We start from the raw sequence: 16521 nt of genomic DNA, 5'->3' as shown, positions 1-16521 counted from the left end.
TGATTGATAGTTTGGCTGGGTATAGAATTGCAGGATGGATGTAATTTTCTCTCAGAATTTTGAAAGCATTGTTTCATTGTCTTCTAGCTTTTAGTGTTACTGTTGAGAAGACTGGTGTCATTTTAATTGCTAGTTTTATTCTCCAGGTCCTAACAGAATGCCTGGGACATGGTGACTTGCAGCAAATGTTTGTTGATTGAATGGGTGAGCACACACACCCACTTGCCACATCTAGGATGTTTGGCAAAGCTTCAGTCATTGACGTATTGACTTAGGATGTGTTGCTCTGCCTTGATTATTGTTCGCCAGTGGTTTCAGTCTTCTGTATGTGCGTGTGTGTGTGTGTGTGCATGCGCACACGGGAGGGTCCTGTTTTCACTCTAATATTATTCTGGAGAAATCAATCCAAAAAGTTCTCACCGCTGGGGTCTGGGAAGTTTCAGCCTCATTTGCACTGGTTTCACTCCCCAGGCTGCTGCAGAAACCTACCATGATGCAAGCACTCCTGGGGGCTGTTGATCAGGCATTGCCCACCACCCTCTTCCTGTCTGCAGATGGAGGTAGTTCAGACCACCCATGGATGTGTGGGTCCTATCTCCAAAGTCTGCTCCTGCCAATTGGCCCTGACCTTTCGCAGTTCCCTGCCCCACATAAGCGATCTTTGTGATAATAACTCTTAAAGATGCCCCCTCCTCTTTATTCCCATGCCCCTGCCTTGGTTCAGGCCGTTGCATCTCTCCTGGTATACTGTGTAGTCTCCTGACTGCTCTCTGCCTATCCGCTAACCACCCATGGCAGTTTAAATATGTCTGTAAATCTTCAACAGTCCTCTCTCCAAAAGGTGCAGGCTAATTCCTCTCCCCTTAGTGCAGACTGGACTCACTGACTCACTTCTAACAGACAGAACAGAAGAAGTGACTGTGTGATTAGGTCACAAGGGCACTGTCACTTCCTTCTTTTTCCCTCTCGGGTGGCTCACTCTGATGTTGGCTGCCGTGGCAAGCACAGCCCCAGGAAGAGGCCAGCGTGGTGAGAAACAGGCCTTCTGCCAGCAGCATGTGAGTGGGCCATCTCGTTTTTGTTTTTTTGGAGGCTGGCTGGTACAGGGATCGAACCCTGGACCTTAATGTTATCAGCACCACACTGTAACCAAATGAGCTAACTGGCCAGCCCTCAAGTGGACTGTTTTGGAAGCACGTCCTCCAACCCCACTCAAGCAAAGACGACAGCTTGACTGAAACCTCACAAGAAACCGTGAATGACAACCACCCAGCTAAGCTGCCCCAGATTCCTATGAGATAATAGATGGTCATTGTTTTAAGCTGCTGTGTTTTGGGACAATACGTTATGCATAACAGATAACTAATACACCACTTTTCAAATTATCTTCCAAACCACTGCCAAAGCAATCTTTCTTACATGAAGATCTACTCGAGTAACTTTCCTTGTAAAATCCTTCTTTGCTTAGCACACAAGGCCCTCCCTGTCGTATGTGGTCTCTCTGCCCAGCTCTCAAGCTTCATTTCTAACAATCCCCCACACTCCCTCAGATACAACGACTGGCACTTTCCCAGGCCATGCTCTCTTTGTGCCCTTGTCCATGTGGTTCTCTCTGCCTGAGTTGCCCCAGGCTGGTACGGGGATCGGAACCTGGGGCCTTGGGGTTACAAGGCTGCTCTCTAACCAACTGAGCACACTGGCCAGCCTTTGTTTTTGTTTTCTCTTCTTTCTTTAGATAACTAACTGACTAACTAACCAACCGGCCAGTTAACAAACAAGAATGGCAGACATCCCTGCCAACCTTGGGCCCGTGGCAGACAGACTCCAGGTGGCCCTGGTTAGTCCACGCCTCCTGGCGTTCACGCCCTGTGATCCCTCCCTCGAGTGTGAGTAGGATCTTGCTTCTAACCAAGAGGATATGGCAAAGCGGGTGGAAGGGGAAGGGAGCAAAGGTACCTGGACGTGAATCTCTGCTCAGAAACCCTTTGTGATTTGCCCTAGAGATAACCAGGAAATGCTGGCTGGCTTGGAACATGCTGACACTTTGTAGCTGCACTTCAGTCGGCTCATGTCTGTGCATCTTATTTCATAAGCCAAGCTCCACGGTGGTATCTGTTGGTTTCATCCCTTCCTCCTCTGCCAGGCCCAACTCACTCTCTCCTCCCCAGGGTGCCCTGTGCCGAGGCGGGCTCACCCAGTTGATGCTTGCCTTTCAGGCTTGTGGAGTGAGGGCTGAACGAAGGGGAGGGCTGGGCAGTCTGCTGACTCAGAAAGGAGAGCCACCGTCGCTGGTTACCCTACCTGTCACACAGGACCTCTCTCCCTGACTGTTTTAGGGCAGGTTGCCTAGAAGCAGAGTGTGAGGCGGGGCTTCTTGTGCAAGTGACTGTTTGCAGGAGGGCTCTGGGGTGAAACTGGTAGGGGCGCGAGGGAAGCAGGAGAGGGCGGGAGATGCTGGGCACACACGTGGCTTCAGTGGAGGTCTAGCCTCAGCCTGACCCCGTGCGGAGCTCTGGAGCAGACTGGCCTCACAAAGTGTGTCCCACCTTGAGGCAGCAAGACAGGCATTTTGTACCCTTTGGTTCCCCAGTATCATGCGATCATTGCCATTTGTCTGGAAATAACCAGCATGCCAGGCCAGGCAGCTCTAGCCGGCCAGGGCAAGTCTCAGAAGAAGCAGTCAGCTGTAAGCAGCTTGCACTCACAGCAGCTGGAGATGGGTGCACCAGCCTGGAGAAGGGGACCTGGGTCACCACATCCAATGACTCGGATGTGCCAGCTCCTACCCTGAAGCTGCCCTTCTGGGTCCACCAGCACCCAAGTTTTAAGGCTGCCAAGAACCACTGAGGCTGGAGGTTGGGAGCCTCAAAACAGGCCTCTAGACTGCCCGCAGGAACTGTTTATGAAGAAAGGGCTCTGTAGTGCGTTGCATAATGTCAACCCAAAATGCATGTCCGCCTGGAACCTTAGAGGCGACATTATTTGGAAATAGGGTCTTTGCAGATATAATTAGTTAAGGATCTTGAGGTAAAATCATCCTAGTTTTAGGGTGGGCCCTAAATCCAATGACTAGTGTCCTTGTAAGAAGAAGGAAGGACACACAGAGACACACGGGAAAGAAGGCCACTTGATGGCGGAGGCAGAGATTGGAGTGATGTATCTACACAGCAAAGAACACCGACAGCCACCCGAAGCTGGAAGAGGCAAGGAAGGACCCTCCCCAAAGCCTTCAGAGGGAACGTGGCCCTGCCAGCACCTTGATTTCAGACTTCTGGCCTCCTGAACTGTGAGAGAAGAAATTTCTGTTGTTTTAAGTCACCCAGTTTGTGCTAGTCAGTTGTGGCAGTCCCAGGAAACTAATACAGGCCCCAAGGCCTGGTGCAGTGAGAAATGTACACACCAGGCTTCGAGTCAGGCACTCTGGGTTTTTCTGGGCTTCTCCCTGCCACTAACTTCCTCCTGTGTGACTTGGGACAAATCACTTCCCCTCTCTGAGCCCATTTGTAACAAGACAGTAGTAGACAATCAGCCAGCCCAAAATATGGCAGGGTAGGAGACTCACTGCGATTCCCAGGCTGGGAAGCATTTAAGAAATACAGATTCCCAGGCACTCTCCACACCCCTGGGTGTGGCATGGCCCCAGATCCAGATGTCTCAGGTGACCATGACACAGCCAGGCAGGCACCCCACTGGAGGCCCCACTGGGACATCACTGGAAGAGCAGGTTTCTGAGGAACCTGCTAGCTCCAGATCTCTGAGAAAGAAGATTCTCAGTAGAGCACATGAGAATGCGCAGCCAGCTGCAAGATCTACTGTTAAAACAAAGGAGGCTGAGTGCAGAACGGGCGTGCGGTGTGTGGTGCATTTGTGCTCACATGAGAACAATGGGCTAGACCCATGCACAAGCGCCTGTGTCTGCAGAGCACAGCTTTGGAGGGAGCACAGGAGTAGCTGTCTCTGCAGAGGGGTCCTGGGCTGGGTCTCTATTGTCTGCTCCTTGTGGGTTTTGAATTTTTTACCTTGTACCTGTAGGTCTTTAAAAAATCAATATGTTTTAAAGCAAAAAGCCCTGGTGCTTAGAAAGAAAAATGGAAAAAAGAGGAGTTTTTGTGTCTCCCTTTTCCCATGCACTGTCAAACACTGCCCCCCACCCCTGCAAAGGGGACTCTGCCACCTTCAGTGCCCTGTGCCCAGCAGGGACAGAAGCTCGAAGCTAGTAGGGGAGGATTCCACACACAAAAACGGGGGCTGCAAAATGGCCACAGGAGGAACAAATCACGGGTGAGCTCAAGGAGGTTCATGCTTAATTTCATACTGCAAAGCCTTGTGCTCAATTATTAGCTTTTTTTTTTTTTTTTTTTTAATTAGGTAAATTGGCAAATGAGTGGTGGAGACAGAAAAGTCCTATGGGTTCCAGGGGAAGAGACAGGGCTGTGAACTGGGTGACAGGGAGGGCTTGTGGAGGGAGACAGGTCTGAGCTGGCCAGGGTTGGGGGAATGGGGGCTTTTTGCATCCCCTGAGTCCTGTGTCCCTCAGTGGCATATTTTAATGTACCATGTTGACATGAAGGTTACCAAGACCAAGATGAAAAGACATCTGGAGCAGAGCTTCTCCAACTCTGTGTGGTCAAGGGCCAATCGTTTTCTTTCTAATTTCTAATCAATTACAGGCTGTTCCTTTCATAAATAGAATACAAAAGAATTGCTAGAAAAACAAAAGGGGAAAAAACATAGACAATACAAGCCAAAAAATATTTATTGTTAGATTAAACTGACATAAAATCAAATTGCTAGGAAAATAACCACTTCCTGTCAGTTTCTGGACTTATCTCATCCTGGACCTCCAGCAAGCCGTTTTCAGGGGGCAGGCAGTAGAGCAGGCTCTGAGTAGCCCTGCACTAGAGAGAGCCCCGGAGAGCAAGATGGTGAAACATCCGGAGGAGGTGGGCTTTGAAGACATTGCTTCCCAGACCCTCCCCACCTGTGCCCCTACCCACTTCTGGGCTTGCCTGTTCATATTGGTATATAACCACACTTCTGCTGGGAGAGGCTCCTGGGGAGGCACGTGGGCCGGGCTGGGGTAGGAGGTGTCCTGTTATTTAAGGATCTGTTCAGCACTTGTTTGGAGGAGAAGCTGAGCCCTGCACATGGAGCACAGGATAGAGGAAGGGATACTGGCAGCAGCCTGTTTCTCCTCTACTGTCTTCAGCAATGTGGCTCTGCCCCAACTTGCTGACCCCTCTCCATAAGTGCCCTGCTGGAGATCAGACCATCCTCCTTGGAAGGTGGTTCAGTAAGCTCTTATACTGAGCATATTCCTTGGCGAGGGTCACCTCCCCCACCCCAAGCAGCTTGTCAAAGTGGGTCTTCCCCTGGAGAAGTGCTGCAGAACAACCTTCTCAGTTCTGTTACAGGCCCAGCAATGCTCTAGCACCAGGTGTCTGAGCCTCCCTCGGGTTAGTGTCCTGGACAGCTGCCCCGCAGGCCTCCCTTAATCGGCTCAGCTGGGAACAGCTTATTAACTTGCTTCCCTGCTGTGCTGGGAACACTGGTGATGATGACTTGGAGCCAGGCACTGCAAGCTCAGCCCAGTGCATTATCTTGTCTGATTCTCACAACAGCCCTAGGAGGGAAGTGTGAGTATGGCTCCCATTTTCCAGATAAGCAAATTGTGGCTCAAAGGTTTAAGTCAATTACCAAGATCCACAGGTGGTCGGTAGAGGAGGCAGGGAAACCCAAGTCTATCTGATTCGAAGCTCATCATCTGAACCAGGGCATGGAGGCCTTGAGGGAGCGGGGAGGTGCGGGGAGGTGTGGAGCTAAGAGAGGCCAAGTCTTCTCTATTTCCTTGGAAGAGGAAGGAAGCAGCTTCTCCCGTCTGTAATTTACAATTCGGCTCTGGCCAAGCTTGCAGCACCAGACACTGGCTGGTACTGGCCCCCACCAGGTGGTTTTACACTCAGTCCCTCTCGCTGGGTTGCAAGATGACAGGTAAGTACTAGCTGACGATTTAACCCTAGGACAACTCCTTAGTCATTAGGCTGCAAGATGATGAATAAAGATGTTAAACTTGGGGCTTTTACATTATTTTTTAAAGGCCAAAGATGGACTGATGTGGGAGATATGATCAAGCAAGACTAATTACTCCCTTCCATTCCCCCTTTTCTACCAAGTCCCAGGAGAGGTAGGACTTCAGGTCAGGGAGGAAGAAGGAAGTGTGATAACTAACTTCTGGCCCGGGTGTGTCGTGTGGGGAACTTCTCCCCCACCCCCTAGGCCCCAGCTGGGCTGAATCTTTGCAGGCAGGGACACTCATGTTTGGATAACTGATAGAGGGGCCTGTACCCTGCTTTCTGGCTGTGACTCTGGGAGGGCAGTGGTCCTGGAGAATTCCCTGTGCCACTACCAACTGTGCCATGTGAGGTGCAGGGTAGGGCTTGGGCAGCCCCAGTTCAAAGCTTCAAAAACAAATTGCTACTCTGGCCATAGGGAAGGACAGGCTGAGGCTATGGATCATTCATTATTTGGTGACATGGCCAGGTGTCCAGAGGCTAAAGGCTGGTACCTGTCTTTTGGTTTTCACTGCCTTCTGCCACCCCCTCCCCCACCTCAGGTACAGAGGTGCCAATTGCACCTGGCAAGCCAGGGCCTAGCAGTTTACAGAGAAGGAGGAAGGGCTGGTTCTTACCCTCCCAAGAAACTTGTTTTAAAGGGGAAGGAGGTCTCTCGTACTCTTGGCTTCTTGGCCAGGGGTTTCCTGGCTTCAGACTGTCATTCAACCAATATAGCACTGTTAATATATTGAAATACGTCCATCCCAGTTGTCAAATAGCTGCCCCTAAGCCGTCCAAATACCCCTACTGTCCCAGCCTCCTCTCTCTGGGGTCCCCAGAACCTCTCCCAGATCCAGAAACCAAAGGGGCATCTCAGGGGGCCTCCAAGACCCTGACCTGAAACCAATGCCCATTCTGATTGCTAGGGCTGTGCTGAGCAGATTGTTAAAATTTTTTAATATCACCCCTCGTGAGGCCCATTACTTCAGTGTTGAGAAAAGACCATTTGGGGGGAAGTAAGGGGTTCTAGGTTTGAGCTCTGTTACCAGCAGGCTGTGTGATCTTGGACACATAGTCCTCTCTGGGCGTTAGTGTCTTTATCTGTAGAATGCAGGCTCTGAGCCAGGTAAGCTCTGAAGGCTTTGATAGGATCCTGTGATTCCATCTTCTTTCTCCAAAACAGGTGTGAGCCTCTGTGTGCGTGTGTGTGTGTGTGTGTGTGTGTGTACACATCTGTGTGTCCGGGTATGAATTTTCATGTTTCTTTGCCACTGAGCCTCATTTCCAAGAGTGACAAAACCTGCTCCCTCCCATGCCTTCAGGCTGCAAATGCCTGATGTTTCCTGAGTTGGTGGGGTCTGGAGCCTCTGCTCTGATCCGCTCTCCACGTCCCTTCCCCCTTCAGCCTGGGCTATTCATACAACACAGACCTCAGCCAGAGCCCCAGCCACGCCCGCCTCCCTGGCTGAGCTGTGCGCAGCTGCTTCCGGCTCTCAGCCACTCCTCTCCCTATTGTCGTCCACCTTCCTCCTCCAGCCCCAGTCCTAGCTCAGTCCTGCCAGGTCCCAGCATGGGAGGCCCCAGTGAGCACTGGATGTTCCAAAAGTCCAAGCATAGATGAGGGTGGGGCCAGCCGGTGCTGGCATCTGTCACAGCTGGGGGGAAAGAGGTATGAGGGGGAGGAGGCAGCCCCTTCCCCAGCCCTGGGGAACGGGTGGGGTGCTCTGGGGTGCTGGCAGTGAGGGAACCCCTCGCTTTTACCCTGTTCCCTGAGTGCAGGGCAAGCTCAGTCCTCCTCTCCTCACCTTCCCATCAGAAGCCCCAAGCCCTGCAGGCCTAGAGGTGCTCTCCTATGGGGAGAGGGGACATGATTGTGTCTGTGCCATATCCAGGTAGGGGCTCTGTGATTTGAACCAAGAGGGATAGGGAGCCCCGTCAGATGAATCCCTCTGGATGCAGGAGCTTCCCTAACTCAAAGGCCACGTACATGTGGTCTGTGGATTAGCCGCATCACTTGGGTGCTATAAAATGCGGATCCTGCACCATAGAATGGGAGGGGAAGGGCATATTTCTGCCCTTCGAGCAAGTCCCTCCTCCCCCTGCAATTTTTATGCACACGGAAGTTTGAGAAGTCTGGATAAAGCTAACGTATGCTCAAATAAGCTTTCCAACCTTCTCCCCAAGGCCACCACGACAGAGGTATCTTTCTTTGCAGCCACAGTTTGGAATTCTCTAGCCCTGTTGGAGTCTTCAGGGCCTGTTAGCTCCTGCTTTTCTCTCAGCTTGGAGTGAACCCAACTGCTCGACAGCCTGGGCCTGCGTTCCGGCAGCCCTTCCATTCACCTGCTCAGCTGCCAGCTCCTCCCAGAGGAGCTCCCCATCCCCTCAGTGGAGACTCAGCACTCCCCCCACTGCACTGCCAAGGCACTCGGTGGCTCCTTATCGTAGGCCTGGCTTCACTTCCATGTTCCTTTCAAATTGCCTGTTGGGCAATTCTTCCACAGATGATTGCGAGCTTCCTTAAGGAAGGATTCCTCATCTTGGGTCCATGCCCCCTAGGAGGTCCATGGATGGGCTGCAAAGGGCCAATGAACATCCTGAAATGTACATAGATCTCTCTGTGTGTGTGCACGTGCTGCATTTTTCTGGGGCAAATTCATAGATTTCATCAGAGTCTCTAAAGAGTCTATGACCTAAAACATTCAGAGAACTTTAAGGACAGGAACTTCATCTTAGATAACTTTTGTTCCCTGTGGTACCATCTACAGTGGTGATTTTCATAAGATACATATAAAAACAAACCTCTTCACTGAATTTATTGCTGTTGAGGGATGGTTGTCTCCACCCTCTGGATGCACCCACACAGGAGGCACCATCTCCACGGCAGGGCAAGGACAGCACTTTCTCTTTAAAAATTCTCTCTGTCCCACTGGGGAGCACACACACACCACGCCAGGCTTGGTAGTGGCATGTTCTCTTTCACCAAGATGGGGGTGGGGGTAGAGTAGGGGGACAAGAAAGAGACCATAATATCCCATCCCTCAACAGGTCTTAAATTTAATTCACCACCAGGCAGGAAGAGCCATCTGCCGACCTAACAGCTAGCCTTCTGCATTAGCCTTCCACTCTGCACAGGAATGGATGGTATGCTTCCCTTATTTCTAGAAGCAGCTGGATGTAGAAGGAGACAACGTGGGACAGACAGGAAGATGGGCAGGAGGTGCAAAGGGGGATGCCAGGAGGTGTGGGGGATCTGTCATGTGGATTTCCAGATCTCAGTCGTGTTTGGGGTAGGGGAAGGAATAGGAAATATCTCAGACGGTGAAGAATCAAGGCTGGAGCAGGGGCAGAAGGAATGGACTGGGGGGTGGGGGTGTGAGTCCCAGGCAGGGGGGGAAGGAGTTGGGTGGGGGAGGAGCACACAGCCTCGGAGGCAGGCTGGGCTGACGGGTGTGTAGTGGGGTCCCCCCTCAGGCCTGCGTCTGTGCACAGGAAGGGCAGGCCTTCTCAAAAGCTGTTTGCAGGAGCAGTGAGGAACCGCGTGAGATGCCACTCATCTCCAGGGAGAGGGTCAGGGGCACTGGGGGAAGGCTGATCCACCCAGGGAGTGTTTCCAAGACTCCTCAGCTCCTGTGGCTCACATTTGAGCCGTATGGAAAATATAAGCAGAAATGCAGGAAATATAGTAAATTAGATGAGAGGAAGAATTCGCTCATGAAAAACTGCCTGTGTCACTGGGCCCAAGCTGCCCTGCTATGGGGCCCCCTCACAGAGTAGGATGCGACAAGGGGAGAGATGTTGTCTTCCTGCAGCAGGATGTGTGGACATCACAACCGTAACGGCCGCAGGGCAGTGCCCACAGAAATGGGGCAGGACAAGTGTCAACGGTGTGCCCAGGGCAGGGCAGGAGGAGAGTCAACCCACAGGTGCCACATGGTGACAAACCGGTCTGGTCTGCAAGCACAGGCCAGATGCCCTGAAGTTTCCAGAAGTTCTTGATAAGGCCAGGGGGGCACTTTGCAGAGGCGTTGGATCCTGCATTAGGGACTAGAGGCAGGTATCAGGGAGACCAGGTGACAGGTGGGAGAAATCAGCAGGTCCCTGTGTAGCCAGATGTGTGCAGCTCATGACTAGAGGTCTGGGGCTAAGGTACAGGGGACTAAACAGGAGAGGAGGAAAACTTTCTTAGGGGGAAACCAAGTCATCAGAGAGTGCTGGGGTTTCTGAGAAGCAGTCACTGAGGGCAGGGGCAGTGGGGGTCAGAGGGCCAGGTCCAGGGCCATGTTAGTGGAGGCTCATCTGGCCAGGTGGGAGCAGCTGGCAGAGCTGCCCTGAGGTGCAAGCAGAGAGGACAAGATTCTGCCTTCAGACCCCAAAGAGGCCCGAGATCTCTGGGGGACCCCTCTTGTTCTTAAAGAAGATGATGAATGAAGATGTGTGTTCTGTAGTTTTTGTGGATTTGGTGGACCTGGAGGCAAGTGAAGGTACTTTTAGGTTCTTTCACCAATGGAAGGCAGCTGAAATCAGGCCCTACAGAGTCCATGCACCTGTCATCTGCCTGTGGTGCCTGGACCCGGTGCCTAAGGAAAGGCACAGGTCCAAAGCTCCAACTGGGGCCTGGAGAGCTTGTCCAAGGACGCATTTCCAGATCCCTTCTAGCCTAAAAACACCCTGAGTCTGAGAAACGGGCTTGGGATTGCTACTGGGCAGTGGGAACGTGGGGGATGCAGCTTGTGTTAGGGGTGGACCACTGATGGAAGGGGACAGTGTCAGATGACTGAGAGCTTCCTATGAGCCAGGCCCCTCCTAATCCTCAGTGAAGCCTGTGTGCACAGTCACCCTGGGAGGGGCAATTTAGTTTCCCCCTTTAGAGGTGAGAAAGCTGCAGGGTTTTGCCCAAGGTCATGTGGCCTGTAAGTGGCAAAGCTGGGAATTGACTCCAGAGCTCTGCTGCCCTGTCCAGGGAGGGCTCTGGGAAGCTGGCAGCAGATGCCTTGTCTGTGGGCTGTTACCCTGTCACTTTGCGTTGGCCTCACCTAACATTTCAGGGCCTCCGAAGGACAGCAGTGAAAGAGAAGCAGACTTGGCAAGGCTGTGAAAGCCACAAGGGGCCTTAGAAGGGCAAAGAGCCCCAGAGAGCCATAGTGCCACGCCTGAGCTAGGAGGAGGGGGAGGGAAGGGGAGGCTGGCATGTGGTCGAGACGGGATGGCAGGGAAGCCTGCCTGCCCGGGCCACGACTTTGAAACTGGTAAGATCGTCTCCCCTTTCTGCCCCTCCCTTCCCCCTTGCAGAAGCAAGTCACTGCTGCCAGTTTCACCAGATCCCCTCTCTTGCCCTTTTCTCTGGGCTTTACTCAAAGTTGGCTGTCCACATACCTCCCACAAGTGTGAGGAATGAAATTCTGATGTGTGCCAGCCCTTTCCCAGCCTCCCAGGAAAATCCACATTTTAATGAAGAGGGGATTAGCAACCTGGATCTTGGGAGAAGCAGCGAAGACGTCTCCTGTGGCTCAGTTCTCAGCCTCAGAGACAGAAGGTGGGGGTGTCGAGGCAGCCCTGCCAGCAGCCCCTGGCTCCCGCCTGCCTGCTCTCTGCCAGGGAGGGCAGGCTCTGCTGGCCTGGCATCCAAGAGCCGGGCCAGGGTCCAGGCCGAGCCTCAGGCAGATCCTGGAGTCTGAGCCTCCACTTTGCCCGCTCTAACACATGCAGGGTGGGGTCCCCTTTCCATCCTCTTCTGTGGAGCCTGGATCTTCCCCAGCCCTGGCCCAGGACCCAGGGCCCATTTCCCTCCTGCCAGCTCCTTTCCCGGCACCGCCTGACCCCGAACCAGCTGTGAGTGACGGGGGAAGCTGCAGGAGCAGCTGGCCGGCATCTGGGGGGTGGAAACCAGGAGTCTTCCGGCCCATCGGGCTGGCTCAGGCTGGGCGGAGTAGAGCAAGCAGGCCCCAGCAGCCTTCTGGAGGAATTTCTGAATTGCCTGCTGGCTGGAGACCAGAGGCCAGAGCAGGCCTGGGCTGGTCCTGCTGGCTGAGGCCTGACCAGCCTTTCTCCCGAGCCTTTCTCCCAGCTCCAGACCCCACCCCAGCAGCCTCCCTGCCCAACAGCGCCCTCTGCCCGACAGCCTCAGAACTGCAGTGCCCACCAATGGCAAGTTCCAGCCAGCAGGGATCGTCAGCTTGCCCCCCACTACCTACTTGGTGGAGGCAGCTGAGGGCCCTAAGGGAAGGGGTATGTCCTCCCCCTGGTCCCCACCCTTCTTTCTTCCCAATCTTACCTGCGACCTGTTGAGGCCAGTGCTGCTCCTTATCTCCCCTCTCTTCCCGAAACCCACGTTCCACCTGGCCACAGTCAAGAGGCAGCCTTGCCAGACTCTTCCTCATCAGAATAGCTGCGGGGAGGGCGTGGGCTGGGGCGGTGGGAGGAAGAGGGCTAGCTGCTCCAACACCTTCCAGTTCTGTTTCCCAGACAGGAAGGTCTACTGTGTATCAATGTCCTCAACCCCAGGCAGGACCAGCCACATAATTTGGGGGGCCATTTGTTAAAAAGTTATTAAGAATTTCAAGACGGTGGCAGTAGAGTGTAAAACCGGACACTTCTGAGAGTGGGGCCGTGTGTGGCAGCACAAGCTGCACACCCACAAAACCAGCCCTGTCGCTACAAAACGCTTGGCCCTCCCTGGCCCCACCCCGTCTCTCCTGGACTATAAAATGCCTTTGAGACCTTGGTTGGAAGGCACGTTTGAGCAGACAGACATCTTCCACACTCTGCTCCTTCACTTCTAACACTGCCCTTGATGCCCTACCCCGACCTTCCTCCCAGGGAAACTGAGGCAGCAGAAAGGCCTGGGACCTCTTGATCCTGTGCAGCATCACCCATCCCAGTTGACCAGGGTGGTAGTGGTGGCAGCTGGGTCCAGGGGCTCCCCTCGGCTGCCCATGGTTTGCCAGCTCCAGTGCTCTTGGTTGGGGGTCAGGTGAAGGAGTTCCTATCCTGGCCTCACTTCTCCTGGGGGTGAGGAGCCAGGGCAGTGCAGCGTTGCTCTGCCAGGCCAGGCCTCGCCTGGGTTACTTGTCCTTTGCTGCTGCTACACAGCAGCTGGCTTGGCTGCCACTGGGCAGGGCAACTGACCTTGGACTGTTCAGTCCCCTGAGCCAGGGGGAGCGCAGGGGCCTGGGTTGAGGTCCAGGAGTGGCCTAATTTGGGAGATTTGCTTGACTCTGACAACAGGAGCTGGGCCAAGGAGAGCAGGCAGGCTCTACCAGGGGTCTGGAAACTTTTCCTCCAATAGCTGAGAAATGCCAGGCCCAGAGGGAAGGTGGGCAGCTGCTCTTCCCTGACAGGACCCTCAGGCCACAGCCAACGCTGAGACACTCCTTTCGCAGCCTCATCCCAGGTTTCCAGGTCTGTCACCAGCCCCCTATTAGGGAGCACTTAGCCTGGCGAGGGGCCAAGGGGTCCGTGTGCCCTATTCCATCTGTTCTCGCAGGAGCATGGGAGGTGGGTCCTACTATTGCAGTAACGAGAGTCAGAATAATTGAGCCGCTGGTTCTGGTCCACACAGCTGCTATGTTGTCCCCCATGCTGTGCTCTTCATTCATGGAAGTCATCACAATGGGAGTGGTTGGGTGACTGTTCAGTGTGCACCTCCCTGGTGAGGGCTTTAAGGTCCACATCACTGAGTAGGGCTGCCATTTGAACTCACGTCTGACTGATGTGAAGTTCAAGGTTGCCACCCTGCTGCATTACACAGTGCCTGGCACGTAATAGGACCTCCATAAATAATAAGAGAAGGAAGCGGTTGTGTCAGGATTCTGACATAGGTCAGCCTGACACAAGCCTGTGCCCCTAACCACTGGGCACCACCTCAGTGTCACCCGAGGACTGCCTTGACAAACTTCTGAGAGGCTGGTGAAGGTCCTGGGGTCAAATGGAGCCCTGTGCCGAGCCTAGGTTGGAAAGGGGGCAGGGCTGGCCTTGGCTTTATGGTAGGAGCTTGGGGACAGGAGGAAGGAGGCCTGTCAAACTCCCCTACTCCCCGTCAAGCGTCCTGAGACTCCTGAGGCTTCAGGTAGTTCCCTTCTTCATGGGAGCCCCCATTGGTCCAGCTGGTTCCAGGGCGACTTATTGCCTCCCCAGCTCTGTAAAGCAGGGGTCAAGGGCAGCTGGAAGAATCTGTCCTGTGTGGAATGGGTAACAGGAGGGCACGTTTTCTGGAAGAAATACCTGCATTTGTAGCATGTTTCCAATTTTGCCCAGTGGAGCAATTCAGTCCTCGGCTTTCACGGTGCAGTTGGAATAACTGCTTCCATAGTTTAGCTGGAGCCTCAGCCTGTGGGCCAACATTTCTGTCATCTCAAGCATCTGAGGGCGTTCACCCCAGACGTGTTTACACCAGGCACTGCCAGCCTGCTGGGATGGTGTGTCTGCGGGAGCGGCTCTCAGGAAACCCCACGGCTGGGATGCTGAGAGCAGGAGACATGCTCTCTTTCCTCATCTTTTAAATGTATTCGCCACATTCTCCCTGAGCTCCTCCTCTGTCCTGGGCATGGTGCTAAGCATGGAGACCCATGGATGAGAAGCACAGCCCCATCCAGTGGGGCAGAATGATGTGTCACCAGACAATGAACACCCAGAGTGATGTGTGTGTACACGGAGCACGAGGAGGTGGGCCCTTATTTTCTAGGATGCTTTTGGCTGCAAGTAACACAGAAGTCAACGAAAGTAGCCTAAACATAAGGATGTTAATTGGCTCACTTCACAGGGAGGGCTTAGGGCAGGGTTGCCTAGCAACTTAGTGAGGTCTTCCAAGACTCTGGCTCCCGCAGTCTTTCTGCCATCCACGGTGCTTTTGGGGATGCTAGCTTCAATCCACACGATGGATGCCATAGCAACAAGCATCACATCCTCATGTCCAAAATCAGAGTGGAAGGGTGGGCTCTCCTCCTGCACCTGCTCCTTTTATCAAGGAGGAAAATCTTTCCAGAAGCCCCTAGTGGACTTCCCTTTATACACTTCATTGGCCCAATGGGGTCACATGGGTGTGACTAGCTGCAAGGGAGGCTGGAAAAGTGAGTACCAGGCATTCTCAGTTCTATCTCACTAGAAGACAGGAGAGGAGTAATGGCCATTGAGTGGGAAGGAGGTCACCTGCCCCTGCTCCATCTAGAGCAGGAGTTCTCAACAATTGACATTCTGGCTTGGATAATTATTGTGAGCGATCTCCTGTGAATTACAGGATGTTTATCAGCATCCCTGGCCTCTACCCACTAGATGCATTCCTCCCCCAAGCTATGACAACCCAAAACACCTCCAGACATTGCTAAATGTCCTCTGGAGGGGGGAAAGGAAAGCGAAAGCACCCCATCCCCACCCCAGTGGAGTTACACTAGTACAGAGCCATGCCGAGCCACCCTGAGGAGGCAGGGAGGGCTCCCCTGGAAGAGGTGCTGACTGGATTGGGGTTGGAAGAATGAGTTCTATAGCTGGCAGGGGGGGTGGAGAAGGCCAGCCACCTCCTTTCCTGTGTCAATTTTTCAAAAATAAACATGTATTGCTAATCCCTTGCATTTTTATACAGCTTGATAGTTCAAAATGTGCCTTTGCTTATATCATCTTATTTATTCTGCACCATGGTCCTGAGAGGTAGGTGCTAGCATCCCACTTACAGATAAGGAAACTGAAGCTCAGAGAAATTAGAACCTTGCCCGGCCGGCCCCGTGGCGCACTCGGGAGAGTGCGACGCTGGGAGCGCAGCAGCGCTCCCGCCGTCGACACCAGGCCAAGGGTTGCAATCCCCTTACCGGTCACAAAAAAGACAAAAAAGACAAAAACAAAACAAAACAAAACAAAAACAGAACCTTGCCCCATGGCCAGAGAATGGTGGAATAAGGGTTGGAGTCAGGTCTATAAACTTAGTGTTCTGTCTGCCTTACCTGGTGCTTGTGAGGTAGTGTAGATAATGGCATTGCTACGTGGCTGATGACATCACTACAGCAGATGCCATTTTCCTGAGGAAGCTGGCACTCAAGTGGAAGGAGCCACCTAGTCTCGGAGCTGTGAGATTGATGACTTCTGCCCAGAGCCTCCTGCCTCTGATTTCCTCCCAGGGGGACAATCGTTGTCTACTAGTGTGACAGCAGCAACCAAAGGCTAGAGTGGGGAACTGTTGGGGAATTCGATGTTTAGTGCCCCCTCCCTCCCTACCCCTTTCTTCCTCTATGTCATTTTTGGTTTTTTTGGCAGCTGGCCAGCACAGGGAACCCAACCCTTGACCTTGGTGTTACAAGACTGCGCTCTTACCAACTGAGCTAACCAGCCAGCTTATGTCACTTTTGTCCTCAACCAGATACTCGGGGCCCACCTGTGCTTTCCTCGTGCTGCCCACATGCCCACGCTGTTCTTGGGAAAGGCCTGGGGTGAGTGTTGTCTGCTCGGCTGCTTCCCTCGCCTGCGCTCCAGACCCCACGCT

Source organism: Cynocephalus volans, chromosome 3 (genome assembly GCF_027409185.1).
Source record: "Cynocephalus volans isolate mCynVol1 chromosome 3, mCynVol1.pri, whole genome shotgun sequence".
Taxonomy (NCBI): domain Eukaryota; kingdom Metazoa; phylum Chordata; class Mammalia; order Dermoptera; family Cynocephalidae; genus Cynocephalus; species Cynocephalus volans.
This window is presented reverse-complemented; position numbering follows the sequence as displayed.